We start from the raw sequence: 17075 nt of genomic DNA on the forward strand, positions 1-17075 counted from the left end.
TAATTGTTAATTTGTTAATTATGTTGCTACTTGTTAGTGCTACTGTCATATTTAAATTTTTTAATAGATTGTATTTGTAATTGTAATTGTTAATTTGTTTATGTTGCTAGACTAGTGAAAATATGATAGTGTTACTGTATAATAGATTGTATTTAAAAGATTTTAATAGTACGAATATGATTGAATTTGAGAATGAACTTGAAATATATCATCAAAGTGTCTTAAATGATCCAAAATTTAAGGACTTGAATGGTATTGCCGACCTTGCTAGAGTGATGGTGGAAACAAGGAAGAATAGAACTTATCCGTTGCTTTACCGATTATTAAAGCTAGCATTGGTGTTACCCGTTGCGACGCAACAGTTGAGCGATGTTTTTCATCAATGAAAATTATAAAGTCGAACCTACGCAACCGTATTGGAGTGGAGTTTCTCAATGCTTGTGTAATTTGTGCGGTCGAAAGAGAAGCTCTAGTCGAAGTTAAAGATGAAGATGTAATGGAGCGTTTTAATAATATGCGTTTACGTAGAGGAAAAATCTAGTTTTTAGTATATTTCGTGCCGTTTTTTGTTACATTTGTTGGAAAAAAAAAATTAAGCTTTTGTTGACTTTTTTTTGCCTCCGGTGACTTAAAATCCTGGATCCGCCACTGAACACATGTGAATCATATTAATTTTATTCGCGTACATCTAAACGCCAGTGCAACTTGATCAAATGGCGACATACATATGTTCCCCGCGTTTAACTTCCACTCGCAATCTACACCAACATTTACATTTCCACAGTATTTATATCAATAGTGTCATAATGGACTCACACTGACAAGATGTATGACAATAATCAAAATATGGACTCACACTGACAAGATGTATGACAATAATCAAAATAGACTACGAACATTAAACTTCCACATTATATCAGATATTTTACCCGAACTTTTGTCTCTACGATTAATCGAGTCAACAGCAAGCATCAATTTATTGGCGACTTGACTGTCGCTTAGAGCCTAAATTTAAAACTCATGAAAATTTGATTCTACCATTTTCATGCAGTCTCACACTTTTCTTCTAACCTACTTATTGGTCGGAGGTCTATACGGAATCAATCTCTCTATCCATAGAACATTGAGAGAGGGGACTTTCTCTACTCTTGGAGTGTTTTTGGGTAGATAAATGACTTCTCTTTATTCTAAAATATGGGAATGCTTGTCTATATCTTACCTCTCCCGTACTCCACTTTTATGGGATTGGGTTTTCTAGTTGTTGTTGTTGTTATGTCTCCAAGCACATGTATATGTCCAACCAGCATGCTTCGAGAAGGTTGTGTTCGGTATTGCAATACTTAAATATTAGTGTTCAGATAGATATAATGATAAAGAAAAACTAACGAAACACTGTGAAATTTCTCAGTAAACACATCAAAATATTACACCCTTATACTCAAACTATGGATTATTACTTGATCACCACAAACAACATCAATAGTGGTTAATCATATCATATATATGATGAAACAATAATTGATCATGATCAACTTAACTCATGATAAGATTATTGGACTGCATTTGTGTCTTCTGTTTGCTTCAATAGTATCATAAGTTGAGCCTTTTGACATTCAAGTTTCGTACCCATATGCCTACTTTTGGACCCAATCACTTTAACAACCCTCGGAAACTCTACAAACCCGCGAATTCCATGCTTTATATGCGGGTTTTCGGGCTCTAACGAAACCTTTTTACCTTGCGGATTATGTGAACTGTTCCTAGATATAACACTGTGGTATATGGGCTCTCGTTTTTCATGATCATTATCATAACTCATATGGATCATTTTTGTACTTTCCAATTCGGAAATCTTTTCTTCTAACAAGATTTTAGCATCACTAAGCTTCATATGAACTCTTTCTTCCCTCAAAACTTCGGCCACACCCATCTTCAACCTACTAATTTCCGACTTATGAGCCGTTAACTCAACCGCAAGCTCTTCACACACTTTCTCCAATGCTTTTGTTTCTTTTCTCTCTTCCACCACATCTTTCATTAACTTTTTAGTTAAAGACTCTGCCTTTTTACGAGCTTTGCGTTCATATTCGAGTTGTGCTTTAAGCTCCATGATTTGGGCTTGTGCGGTTTCAAGGTCTGAATCCATAAACGGCTTGATGAATGTAAGATCCCAGAAAGATGAAGCAATCTTGCGAGTTGAAACGGGTAAATGAAGAAGATGAAGTTGCTTATTTTCTTGATCTTGATCTTGTTTTTGTTGTTTGTTTTGTTTGTGGTTTTGTTGAAAAGTGTAGGAAGGATTCTCATACAATTTCCAAGTTGGGGATGAGGATGGGATTAAAGTAGGTATCAAGGTTTTGAAAGAATTGTCATTTTTTTCTTCAAAGTTGGTAGTTATTGTTGTTTTTGCTGTTCTTGTATTGATCGTCATAATCAATATAATGTCATCTTCTATTTTAACTTCTTTTCTTATGTAAGATTTAATAACCTTTTCATTGTTTGATTTTTATTTTTTTTAATATAAATAGATAAATAGATATACTTATATAGATATACTTATTTATTTAAAAAGAATGTTGCTTTTGTGTTGGCTAGCCAACTTTTATAGAAGGAGGTTGGGACCTTAATGGATGTAGATTGTTAAAAGGAAAAAGAGATATCACATGCTCTTCATCTTTATATGTTTACACATGCACTCACTCTCATCATCACACTTGCTCTTGTACAAGCAAACTATATCAATTATTTTTCACTTATATAAATTATTTTGATTTGATGTTGCACATAACATAATGCCAGCTAGTTGAGGTACTACTAGATATGCGTTACAGAAATGATACCTAGGCAAATTTGTGAATAATCTTATCATAAAGATACAAAATTAGTAAGGTATAGTTATATCTGTTTCAGTTTTTATGGTAAGACATGAATGGCGAATAATTAGTAGGCCATGGACTGTTTTATATAATTCTAGTTCTATCTCGGTACATTTTGTCTCTATCATATATCACGTATTTATCGTCTTCAATAATACCATCAATTTTGGATTTTCGAAGGGTATAAAGACAGGATTTATGATCGAAAGAGCTTGCTTTTTATTTTTTGGCGAAAACATATTATTATAAATAAAGAAAAATAGATCCGATGATTTAGGGCGTTACATAAGTTGTTATATTGACAGATGTGAATCTGTTTGACTTTACCTTATTACAATTACATTAGTATAGCAATAATCGAGAGAAAAAAACCCCAATACAACCACAATCGATGAACAGAAGCTTATGTTTCGTTGAGGTAACCGCCGCCTAGACCACCGAATCCTGAAAAAGGTCCCCATCTGAATCGAAGTCAGCAAAGACGAACAACAATCCACGAGCCCATCCACCAATTCGCATCAACCCCAAACAAATTACATTGAAACCCAAATTGCTCGCCAGACAACCCAAGAACACCCACCTCGAGACCGCATCAACCAGCAACCCAAATCAAAACCCCGTTAGTCAGCACAACCAAGCAAACCCAACATCAATCAGCTCGAAAACCCTAACCTCTCAAAGCCTTACCATCCGGAAGATCGGACACCAACCGAGAAAACTACTCCAGGAGACCAATCTTTTGGCACTGAAGAACCCTAAAGTCACTAAGGCGGCAACACCACCGGACCATTCCGAACCAAAACCAGCGACGGAGAAAATGGAGCGAACGGGATCGAACCCAACGAAACCGCCAATGACCAAACGAACCCAAAACCCACAACACCGAACAAGCCCACACAAAACCCAAACTACATAGCCGAAAATGAGCCCAAGCCAGCACAAGGACCAAACCAACCAGGCCTGGCGTACACAAACCCATAAACCAGCCCGATTCATTAAGAGGCCCACCAGTCACCTGTCAAAACATCCGGCCAGATTTCCGGACTCTGACGAGCACATCCAACGAAGCAGACCTAAGGAGGTGAGAAAATGGTGAAGCAAAACCGCCATTTTTATAAACAAGATACGAAAGAAAGAAGAATCACCATCACAACCCCAAATCGTACAAAAAAGACGAAAATTCGGCCAAAATTCTGGTCACCCCACAAATTCGATCACATAACACAAAGTGTTCGTCGCCTGTAACCGGCTAAGGGGAAGCCACCGGAAGAGACCTCCATCACACATGAAGACCAGACTAGGGATATAAGGCTTAACGATGATAAAAAACAAGATCCAAAGCACATGGAGCAAATCCGTCGTCGTTCAGAGTGGAAGGGTTGAAACCTTACCACTCGCCGCTTGAAAACGAGATAAAGGACCAGAAGTCCATGAAAAAGCTAAAACCACTGGAAAATCTTTGGAGCCGACGGATCTGGGAAAGAGGAAGAAAAAAAAAGTAAAGAACAAAAATAAACACGCCGGACCTCTGGCGAGGTGCCGGAGGCCGGTGACGGCGGCGGTGAGAATAGGTTACGGTGTCGCAAGGTAGAGAGAGGCAGAAGAGAAAAGACAAGGTAGAGAGAGACAATGTTTGCGGTCATCGAAAGAGCTTGCTGATATATTCTTGTTGGAGCTAATCGTTGTTTGTGTATGTCACATCGGATATGAAAAAAAATAAGTGTATGCATATAAGTTTAGGGGAACTTCATTCTATTAACAGTTGGATTAGAGTTTAAGGGACACCATTCTATGAACCCCAAGTGGACACCGATAACATCATCATTTTCAGCCAGTGCCAACCTTTACAAATATGGAGTTTTCAAAAGAGAGAGAATGAGAGGAGTGTGTGAGAGAGAAAAATGCGAGGGAACCAAGAACATGGCGACGGGAGCTCCGATCAGAGCACAAGAGTACAACGGAAGAGTTCAACACCCTTTGATGGGATTATTCGGCATCCATCTTACTTCATTCATATTTTTCAACTTCTCGGAGAACTGGGGTGTTACGGATCTTTGGAAAAGTTTCAAACTTTCGGTGATATTCGATATATATATATATATATATATATATATATATATATATATATATATATATATATATATATATATATATATATATATATATATATATATATATATATATATATATATATATATATATATATATGGTGGGTAAGAGATTAAAGAACGGCCAACGATTTGCCTTCACTCGATATGGCAATGTTATTGACGCTGACAGAATGTTATCATCTCTGAGCAACATTAAGTTCGACAACCTGCCAATCAGAATCTATAAAGCAGTTGATAGGCCTAGTTATGGTGTTGGTAACGGCAATAGGGGAAATGGTGGCAATGATGCTGGTGTCGGTAATGGAGGTAATGGTGTTGGTACCGGCGCTAGAGCTAATACTGGTACTGGTGGTAGGCAATATGGCAATGCATTTAGGGACGATAGAAACTTTAATGAAGCTGTTGGTGATCTCAGAGAAAAACTAAACAAAAACGACCTCAGGAATCTTGAGGTACAAACTAAACAACATGCATCAAACAAAAAAGGTAGAACCTGCATCTGCCCCTAACCCTAAGTTGAACGAGAGATTACCAGAATCCAACAGATATTTATTCAAACGATCTATCATCGGAACTGTGTCTGACTGGAGAGTCATTGAACAATTTGGAGATTTATGCAAAGTAGATGGTCTCTCCAACTGTGATGCCAAGTACCTTGGTGGGTTAGAAATCATGTTAATTTTTAAGTCGTATTTTGAAGCAGAAAAAACATACAACAATAAAGATCTTGCACTTCACAAATGGTGCAACAAGATTAGTATACTCAATTCGTTCCAGAAATCACCAAAAAAGCTTGCATGGATTCAAATCCAAGGTGTTCCAGTTACATGTTGGAACAACGACAACTTCAAAAAGATCGATGAATATTGGGGAGATGTTCTTGATTTAGTTAATTGTAATATCAGTCGTGAAACACAAAACCTGTCATCTGGTAATCTGTTAGTACTCAAACATCTGGATAGGTTCATCGATGACCAAGTTACTTTCCAGGTTAACAATCAGGAAGTGTGCATTCATGCTTGGGAGGACAGGTCCAAAGAAGTATTGATTAACATGAAAAGTTCTGAAACAATCAAATCCAAATTCGAGTAAGGCTAATGATGGCGAGTTCATAAACGACACATTCGATAACTCGGACGACTAGGAAGATGACACGGACAACCTGTTTTGGCTTGAATCAGAGAATGAACTACCAGAAAAGGTAGAATTTATGTCAGAAAAAGAGGGCGAAAACAACTTTGGTGGTAATACTCAGTGCAACAGAAATCACCGGAATAATTCTCCGGTGGTGGTAGACGAACAATCCAGATGCCAGTCTGACGGTCTAGATTGTTGATGTCAAAGCAGAGGGGTATAAAATACTATTAAATTTACGATACAATTTTACACAAGATATTTATTTATTTATAGAATGGATATACTTAAACCTTGCTACAACACTTATAGGCAGTGTACCTAATCGTACAGTAGTGTAGTTTTTAGTAAGTCCGGTTCGTTCCACAGGGAAATCTTTAAACAAAGCTCAACGCTATATTAGTTTACTTTTATTAAAAATACAAATATATATATAAGTAATATTATTATTATAAAGGGGGGTTTTTACCGTTTAATGACCGGTTTGTCGATTTTAAAACTTTAGTCGCAGTTAAAACCTAATGTAAAATAATAAATACAAGACTTTAAATTAAAGCGTAAAGTAAATAACGATAATGGAATTGCGAATAATAAAAATGCGATAAAATTAAATTGCGATAATTAAAAAGTACGATAATTAAAAGTGCGATAAAATGAAATAACAATAAATAAAAGTGCGATAATTAGAAGTGCAATTAAATATAAAATAAAGGAAATTAAATATGAAATAAAAGAATTATGCTTATTTAAACTTCCGTAATCATGATGTTTGACGTGTTGATTTTAGTTTTATGCCCATGGGTTAATTGTCCTTTGTCCTGGATTATTCAATATGTCCGTCTGGTTTTTGTCCATAACAGTCCATCAGTCATAAATATAAATTGCAAGTGTCCTTGTCAAATTATTATTATACCCGAAGATAAATATTCCAACTAATTGGGGATTCGAATTGTAACAAGGTTTTAATACTTTGTTTAATGAATACACCAGGTTATCGACTGCGTGTAAACCAAGGTTTTACTACTTTGTTAACAATTACACCAATTACCCTTGAATGTAATTTCACCCCTGTTTTAATTATTCTAGTGGCTATTAATCCATTCCCGTGTCCGGTTAAATGAACGATTATTCGTACAAATAAATACCCCGCCCATCGTGTCCGATCGAGTGTATATGGTAATTTATAGGGACGTCCAATTGTAAATCTTTATATTAACATTAACAAACTTTCATTTAGTTAAACAAATATAAAGCCCATTAATAGCCCATAGCCTAGTTTCCACAAGTGTCGTTCTTTTGTCCAAACCCCAATTATGGTACAAAGCCCAATTACCCAATTTTAGTAATTAGCCCAACATCATGATTACTTCGTTTTAAACAAGCATAATAATAACTTAGCTACGAGACATTAATATAAAAAGGTTGAACATAACTTACAATGATTAAAAATAGCGTAGCGTTACACGGACAGAATTTCGACTTACACCCTTACAACATTCGCTAACATACCCTTATTATTAGAATTATAATTAAAATTAAAATATAAATTATAAATATAAATATATTACGTATATATTGAGAGAGATTGAGAAAAATAATATGTAAAATTCGATCAGAATTCGGTTGGCTTTATAGCCAGAAATAAATTTTGGGGCTCCGCGACTCGCGGCAAAAAGCCCTTCAAACTCCGCGAGTCGCGGAGAGGTATTTTCATTTCACACCCTTGGAGTTTCTGGCTGCCGACGGTTTTAATAATATATATATAATATATATATAATTAATATAATTAATTATATATTATATTATATTTATATACATAGTTAACTTGTAATTTTTAGTCCGTTGCGTCGAGCGTTAAGAGTTGACTCTGGTCCCGGTTCCGGTTTTTTGAACGTCCTTGCGTACAATTTAATATCTTGTACTTTGCGTTTTGAATCTTGTACTCTTGTGATTTCGAGACGTTTCTTATCAATAATTGGAACCTTTTTGATTGTCTTTTGTTCTTTTGAGCTTTTTGGTCGTTTGCGTCTTCAAATCGTCGAATCTGTCTTTTGTCTTCACCTTTTATTATTTAAACGAATATCACTTGTAAATAGAACAATTGCAACTAAAAGCTTGTCTTTCTTGAGGAATAATGCTATGAAATATATGTTCGTTTTTAGCATTATCAAATATTCCCACACTTGAGCGTTGCTTGTCCTCAAGCAATATCGTCTTGAAATACTAGAATCACTTTTTTATTCTTCACACTTTGTACATCAGTGATTTCTATACGGCGGTATAAACAATGGTAGTAACGATATGGTTTACAGTCCCACATGACTATAAAAATTTAGATCCATTAAGGAAATTGGATCTTTATGAAAACATTTGATCTTTTGAAAATTAAATCTAGTTTTTACCCTAGATAAGTTTTCCGGAATAACCCTTTACCGGTGTTTGCAAAATATTTGTGGGTTTGGTGGGTTTCAGATTTGAAAATTTTAGCTCAAAACTTGCGGTTTTGTGTCACCCACTTGCTAACCTTGTATTTGGAAAGCAACACGTCCAGTTTACTTGTTCTGTATATTACCTTTCGGCAAACTACCGTCCGGTTGTAAAGGAAAGCGTTGAACAAGCAACTGTTTAAGGCAATGTCCCGTGACATGCTTTTGATTATGGTCTATAACGTGTCGGACGCAATTACTATCCTTGGTAGGAGCAATAGTAAAGCTCACCCTTATAATTTTTCGGTCTGGCACAAGGTCCTGTCTTTGACCATGCTATGCAACTACCGTTCTTACGGTTGACACCCGATTTGGTTCAGGTGACCTAATGAATTCCAGGTGAATTCCTAGGATTTTACGTTCAATGGTAATGAACGCATTGAAAATAGGGTTTTCAGAAAACAAATCGGTTTATAATTTTGATCAAAATATTTTCTCGTTCAAGCTCGAGTTTAGATGTCATTGAATTCCATGAGTTTGTAATTCTCAATCTTTAAGGTCAATCTCTAGGATTGAGTAATATCAGTCTTAAAAGCTGATTTTTAATCTTTAAGGAGATTATCCTTTCTGGGGATCTGATTCATTAGTCTTATCCAGCTAATTTGCACGGTGCCTCCCCATTGTACGAGATAAATCCTTCTCATGGTTAGGATAAATCTGACCACTTGGCGACCCTGTTTAATGCTGAGGTCCGTGGATTTCCTGCTGATTTTAGTGATGACTTTTCTAGATTTTTCGTCAACCTACAGCTGGTCTGAACGACAACTTCATGACCTAAATCAAGAAGCGCGTGTCTTTTTCGGAAGACTTTACTTCCTTTTAATGATGGAATTGATTCATCGTGTAGATCCATCTCTTCTTTTCTTTCATCGGGTAAAACAGTTTAGTTTAGTTCAAAGCAAAAGTATTTCCAGTTATTGGTTACAGATATATGTGGCATATGTTTAAAATAACTTGGTAAATTTTCCCACACTTGGCTTTTTATTTTTCTTTTTATCGTCCTCTATTCCATTTTAAATGAATTTTGACGTTTTAGTTTGTTTCTCAATTTATGTCCTTTTTGAGGTAACAATAATTTCGGTGTTAAAACCTAGTTTTATCGTTCATAAATATGTATAAACATGTTTTTGAATTCATTTAATTGAAAATTTTGAAAAATTTTACTAGAATTGGGTAGTCAGTATATAAGACCAGGGCTGTTCTTTATTATCAGAGAGCACTAGATTCTAATACAACTACTGCTTTACTAGTATTTTTAATGGTAACCAAGTGTTTAATATAAAAATTTTTAAAATCCGAAAGAATTTAACCCCTTCCCACACTTAAGATCTTGCAATGCCCTCATTTGCAAGAAATCAGTAACAATTTAAATTATTGAGGGTGATTTGTGTGAAAATGATTAAATTTTTACCAAAGTTTCCAAATATATTGGCGTTTGTTTGCTGAATGATAAATGGTGCACGTCATTTGTTCATTCCGTCTTGTTGTTATTTCACATATATTTTGCATCATTGTCGTCAAAATTACTTGCTTTTGCTGAACTTAATGCCAGTCTTTGAAAATGCGTTGTTTTACCCTGTTGTGTACATAAGATAAACTGCAAACATATATACATATTTTTGAAGTTTGGTTTATTACCCCACATTCAAAAATTATTAAAATCTAAGAATAAAAGTTAGATAATTATAAAAATGATTACAATATTAACAAAAAATATTAAACATATCAATACTTACAAATTACAAAATAAAAATAAAAATAAGTAAACTAAGGATGATATTGGTACCAATAGGGGTTCCACGCATAACCATAAGTGCTATAGAATGCTTCGGCAGGGTCATACGTAGGATATGGTGGCTGCATCTCTATCGACCAAGGAGGGAAGACGGGTTTCGGTGTAGGAATATAGTTTCTACCTATATGTTGGCAATGCGCTATGATCTGGTTCTGATGAACTTGCCAATCTTCAAATGCTCTCTGTCTAGCATTTTCGTATTCCTGAGAAGCTATAAACCTATGCATTTCTTGCCCCCCTCCTACATTACCTTGTTCCTGGTTTCTCTCTACCTGTGGATGTCTACCATTGTATCGTACTGCGGCGTTATTTCGCCGCTTCAAAACTTTAGCACCATGGTATACATTTAAACCTATAGTGTCGCGGGGTTCCGGCTCTTCTACTAATAATCCCCCCCGACTTATATCCACACCGAGATATTCACCAATCAAAGTAATAAAAATACCACCTCCTATTATGCTATGTGGACGCATCCCCCGAACCATAGCTGATAAATAATAACCCACACAATATGGTATACTTACAGCGCTGTGTGGGTCTCGAATACACATATGGTAAAACAAATCTTGTTCATTTACCTTTTCTTTGTTTTTACCCCTTTGTGTAATCGAGTTAGCTAAAAACCTATGTATTACTCTTAATTCGGCTCTATCTATATCCAAATAAGAGTAGTTTCTCCCTTTAAAACGGTGGTGGCTTGTCATTTGACTCCACACACCGTGTGTATCAAAATTCTCATCTATTTTCCTACCGTTTAGTATCAATCCTCTACAATCGGCAGACGCTAATTCCTCAGGCGTATATATACGTAAAGCCTGAGCCATGTCCAGTAAAGACATGTGGCGCATCAAACCGCCTAACAAAAATCTAACAAAAGAACGATCGGTTAAACTAGCTACCCGATCATTCAACTCTATACTACATAACAACTCTTCACACCATACTTTATATACAGGTCTGCGTATGGTGAATAAACATATCCAGTCATTAAAAGAAGAATTACCATACCTCTGTACCAGTAATTCCCTAATTGGCCCGGCCAATTCTACAGCTTCCAAGGGTCCCCATTCTATGACCCTTGGTACCTCAACAACCTTGGAATGAAGAGTATGCAAACCCCGTTGATATTTTGGATAATCTATCCAAAGTCTGTCAAATCGCAGGTTCGGGTGCAACTGTTCCAAGTGCATATCTGAAAAGGTCATGACTGGATGAGGTACATCCTGCTTGTAGTAGTTATCTACCTCCTGTTGTTCCAAGTTCTCAGCAGGAGCATGGCGGGCTTGGGATGAAGATTCACCCCTTTCAGTCTGCAAAACACATCAAACACAAATTTTGTGCATCCAAATATGCATTAGTGTCAGCAAAATCATCAATCAAAATAATTACAATGACATTATCAATTTATATCAAACTTAAGCTTATTTTCACATTTTTATCAAATCTACACTTTTTCAAATAAGCATATACGAAAATTTTCGCCAAGTTCATAAGCATTCAACTCAAATAACATGTCAAAATAATCATTACTAGCAAATAAACAAGTCTCAAATGGCATTATCTTTCAAAAATCAAGTTCATGAATTTTGGACTTGAAAAAGTCCACTTTAATTCTCAAAATCATGTTTAGGCTCAAAGTTTGGATCATTTAACTACCTAGACATGTTACACTACTCAATTTAGCAACAATTCATGAAAAAAATCGGCCATAACCTGTTTATATCAAAAAGCCCCAAATTGCTCAAGAACACAAACCCTAGATTCTAAAGATTTTGAAGTTTTTGGCTTCAAATCATGTTAACAAGCATCAATCTAGGTTATACATGCATAATATACTAACAATTTCACACTAATTACACTAAAAATTAACAAAATTCAAATTATGAAAATATGCTCAAGAACACACTAAAATTCGGATTTAAAGGTGATTTGGGGTGTAATTGTACCTGTTTTCTTGAGTAGTTCCTAGATATCATCCTTCTCAACATGATTGTAGTGAAAAATTTGAAGATTAACGGTGAAAAATTGAGTTTTTGGGATGATTTTCGTGGGTTTTCTCGGGTCTTTTTCGCAGTATTTTGGGTGTTTTTGTGTTGGTGGGAGTGAACTGATCGTGTGCAGCTGTTTTATTTTTTTCTGTAATTTGGTCCCTCCGCGAGTCGCGGAGGTTTTCACATAAAACTCCGCGAGTCGCGGAGTTATTTTTTTTTTTTTTTTTTTTTTTTTTTTTTTTTTTATAATCTTTTTTATAATCTTTAACTTATAAAACAATTAAGAAATTAATTTTAAAATTTTGTTTCCCTTGTTATTTAGGGCGAGGTCGTTTCGGATCGATGTCCTAGTCCGTCCCTCGACAAAATTTTAAAATTTGTCTCTTTGTAGCGATTGTTTTAAAAGCTAAGATTTTTGGGTTTTTTAATGTTTTTGGCATACTTTAAATCAATAAGATTAAAAATAATGATAATAAAAGTTCTCGTCCCTCCCTCGGGTAAAGCAATTTCGGTTCAGAGACCTAGTCTTCAACTTACGACGAATTTTAAAAATCATATTTTTAACTTAATGAGATAAAGTAAATTTTTGTTTTTAATTCACACAACTTAAATATAAAATTCAAAATTAAAAAAAATTAAAAATTAAAAATTCACACCAAACTTAAAATTTGAAATGCATAAAATTAAAATTCATATTTTAAAAATTAAAAATTCACACCAAACTTAATTTAAAAATTCATAAATTCATATCAAACTTATATTAATTTTTCAAATATTTACAATTTTAAATATATTGTTTTTATAAAGTTTACAATATTAACTTAAGATTTAAATATTAATTTTAAAAACATAGTAAAATTAAAAATCTTTTTGTCTTTTTATCCCACTTTAATCAATCAAATATTATCAAAAATATGCGCCCCTCTTTTCGGTAAAGTAATTTCGGTTCCAAGACCTAATTTAACTCATGACGAATTTTTGAAATATTTTGGGTTGATTGATTAAAGATATTTATACCTTAAGAATAAACGTTAAATTTCGCAGTGATGTAATAAATTTTTGAATGATATCAATAATTTCGGTCGCCAAACCTAATTTTATTTAATACCAATTTAATACTTTTTAGCGAACAAATTAGCGTTTATTATCAAAAGGTTAAAAATAAAAATAAAAATAAAAACTGTACAGACATACCTGTGAAATAGATTTCTTAGTTATATGATCTATTATATTCATAAGATAGTCGGTTTAATTGGTCTTCCATGGCTGCATAGGCGTAACCTCGAGCATTCATTGTCTTTTCTTCTAAACATATGAACGGTCCGTCTCTGCATAAAGTAACAAATTCGGTATTTGAATAGGTTTGATTATTTGAACATTTACCTCCATGTGACCATTTTCCGCATTTGTGACATTTTTCTAGGTGTCGTGCTCTTCTTTTTGCTGCGGATTTTGATTTTCCTTTACCAAATTGTAACTTATTATCTTCGCATCTGGATCCTTTTCTAACTCCGTCCATTCTTTCTCTGATTACTGATACTAATTCACTCGGTAGTATGTCATTATTTCTTTTAGTGATCAAAGCGTGTAGCATTAGACCATGGTTTAGTTCACAGGCAGTCTTCATTTTGTAAAAACCTAAAAAAAATAAAAATTCAGAATGGGGGGAGAAGACTAGTTCTTTAGGGTCTGCTAGGGAAAGACCATACGTGTTCCATTTTCGAGAACTACACGAAAACAGACAATCTAACTCTAACAGAAATTCATATTATTCTTTTAAAGACTTGATTCTCCCCACACTTAGTTAGCTGTGGTGTCGAAATTGTGATTAACTTCGTTGTCGACTTCCATCGGACCATGTATGTAATGTTTAACTCTGTGACCATTAACTTTAAATTCAATCCCATTTGAATTTATTAATTCTATCGTTCCGTATGGGAAAACTCTTTTGACTATGAATGGTCCAGACCATCTTGATTTCAATTTTCCAGGAAATAGCTTGAATCGTGAATTGAAAAGAAGAACTCTGTCTCCTTCTTTGAATTCTTTTGAACTTCTGATTCTTTTATCATGCCATTTCTTCGTTCTTTCTTTATAGATTAACGAATTTTCGTATGCTTCATGTCTTAATTCTTCTAATTCGTTTAGTTGACTTAATCGTAGACGTCCGGCTTCATGTAAATCAAGATTACATGTCTTCAAAGCCCAAAATGCTTTGTGTTCAATTTCTACTGGAAGATGACATGCTTTTCCATACACAAGTCTAAAAGGTGTGGTTCCAATTGGAGTTTTGTAGGCTGTTCTAAAAGCCCAGAGTGCATCCTCCAATTTAATGGACCATTCCTTTGGATTTGATCCTACGGTTTTCTCTAGAATACGTTTTAAAGCTCGGTTTGTATTTTCAACTTGTCCACTTGTTTGTGGATGATATGCGGTGGAGATTTTATGAGTTACTCCATATCTTTTAAGAACTTTCTCAAGTTGATTATTACAGAAATGAGTACCCCGATCACTTATTAAAGCTTTCGGTGTTCCAAACCTTGCAAAAAGACGTTTCAAAAAGTTGACTACAACTCGTGCATCGTTAGTTGGGAGAGCTTGTGCTTCCGCCCATTTAGATACATAATCAATGGCTACGAGTATATATAGATTATTTTGAGATTTTGGAAATGGACCCATAAAGTCAATACCCCAAATGTCAAATACTTCACATACTTGGATGACATTTTGTGGCATTTCATCACGTTGACTTATTCTTCCGGCCCTTTGACATGCATCACAGGATTTGCAAAGAAGGTGTGCGTCTTTGTAAATTGTAGGCCAATAGAATCCAGCTTCATAAACTTTTCTTGCTGTTAGTTGAGGCCCATAATGCCCTCCTGTTGGTCCTGTGTGACAATGGTTTAAAATTTTACTAGCTTCATCTCCAAATACACATCGGCGTATTATTCCATCGGGACAACTTTTAAACAAATGTGGATCTTCCCAGAAATAGTGTTTTATATCACTGAAGAATTTCTTTCGTCTTTGGTACGATAATCCTTTTTCAAGGAATCCACAAACTAAGTAGTTTGCATAGTCTGCAAACCATGGGATTTCTTTATAATCTATCTTCAATAGATATTCATCAGGAAAGTTGTCTTGTATGGCTGATTCATTCAGAACTTCTAATTCGGGATTTTCAAGACGAGAAAGATGATCAGCGGCGAGATTTTCTGCTCCTTTTTTATCTCGGATTTCAATATCAAACTCTTGTAAGAGTAAGATCCAACGGATTAATCTTGGTTTAGCATCTTGTTTTGAAAATAGGTATCTAAGAGCAGAATGGTCGGTATAGACCACCGTTTTTGCTAGAACGAGATATGATCGAAATTTGTCAAAAGCAAAGACAATAGCAAGGAGTTCTTTTTCAGTAGTTGTATAGTTCGTTTGTGCTCCTTGTAATGTCTTACTAGCATAATATATAGGTTGAAATCGTTTCTCAATCCTTTGTCCTAAAACGGCTCCCATTGCAAAATCACTTGCATCGCACATTAGTTCAAATGGTAGATTCCAATTTGGTGTTATCATGATCGGCGCATTAGTGAGTTTTTCTTTAAGAATATTAAAAGATTTGATACATTCATCTGAAAAGATGAATGGCGCATCCTTTTCTAGGAGTTTATTCATAGGAGTGGCAATTTTTGAAAAATCTTTTATGAAACGTCGGTAAAAACCGGCATGCCCTAGAAAACTCCTAACTCCTCTAACATTGGTGGGATGTGGAAGTTTAGCAATTACATCTACTTTAGCTCTATCCACTTCAATTCCTTCTTTTGAAATTTTATGTCCAAGAACGATGCCTTCTTTAACCATGAAATGGCATTTCTCCCAATTAAGTACTAGATTTGATTTTTCGCATCTAATTAGCATTCGTTCCAGATTAACTAGACATGATTTAAATGTATCACCGAAGACTGAAAAGTCATCCATGAATACTTCCATGCATTCTTCTATCATGTCATGAAAAATCGCCATCATACACCTTTGAAAGGTTGCAGGGGCGTTACAAAGTCCAAATGGCATGCGTTTGTAAGCAAAAGTACCATAAGGGCACGTGAATGTGGTTTTTTCTTGGTCCTCGGGTGCTATTGGAATTTGAAAATATCCGGAAAATCCATCTAGAAAACAGTAGTAACTATTTCCGGCTAATCTTTCCAACATTTGATCTATGAAAGGTAAGGGAAAGTGATCTTTTCTGGTGGCGTCATTTAATTTTCTATAATCAATACATACACGCCATCCTGTTACAGTCCTAGTAGGAATAAGCTCATTTTTCTCATTTGTGATAACAGTCATGCCACCCTTCTTAGGCACGCATTGAACTGGGCTTACCCATGGACTATCAGAAATTGGATATATCAAACCTGCATCTAGCAGTTTAATAATCTCTTTCTTAACTACGTCTTGCATATTAGGATTTAGTCTTCGTTGGCGTTGCACATACGTTTTATGACCTTCTTCCATAAGGATTTTATGTGTGCAATACGAAGGACTTATTCCTTTAATATCATGAATCTTCCATGCAATGGCTGGTTTATGAGCTTTCAACACAGAAATGAGTTGTGATTTCTCATTTTCAGTAAGAGAAGACGATATTATTACAGGTAATTCAGATTCACCATGTAAATAAGCGTATTCCA

The 17075-nt window shown here is 35.0% G+C and overlaps 1 pseudogene; it reads right to left on the reverse strand.

The window, feature by feature from the left end:
* Nucleotides 1–1533: 1533 nt before the first annotated feature.
* LOC139886171 (protein BRANCHLESS TRICHOME-like) lies at nucleotides 1534–2431 on the reverse strand (annotated as a pseudogene).
* Nucleotides 2432–17075: the final 14644 nt, after the last annotated feature.

Source organism: Rutidosis leptorrhynchoides, chromosome 1 (assembly GCF_046630445.1).
Source record: "Rutidosis leptorrhynchoides isolate AG116_Rl617_1_P2 chromosome 1, CSIRO_AGI_Rlap_v1, whole genome shotgun sequence".
NCBI lineage: Eukaryota > Viridiplantae > Streptophyta > Magnoliopsida > Asterales > Asteraceae > Rutidosis > Rutidosis leptorrhynchoides.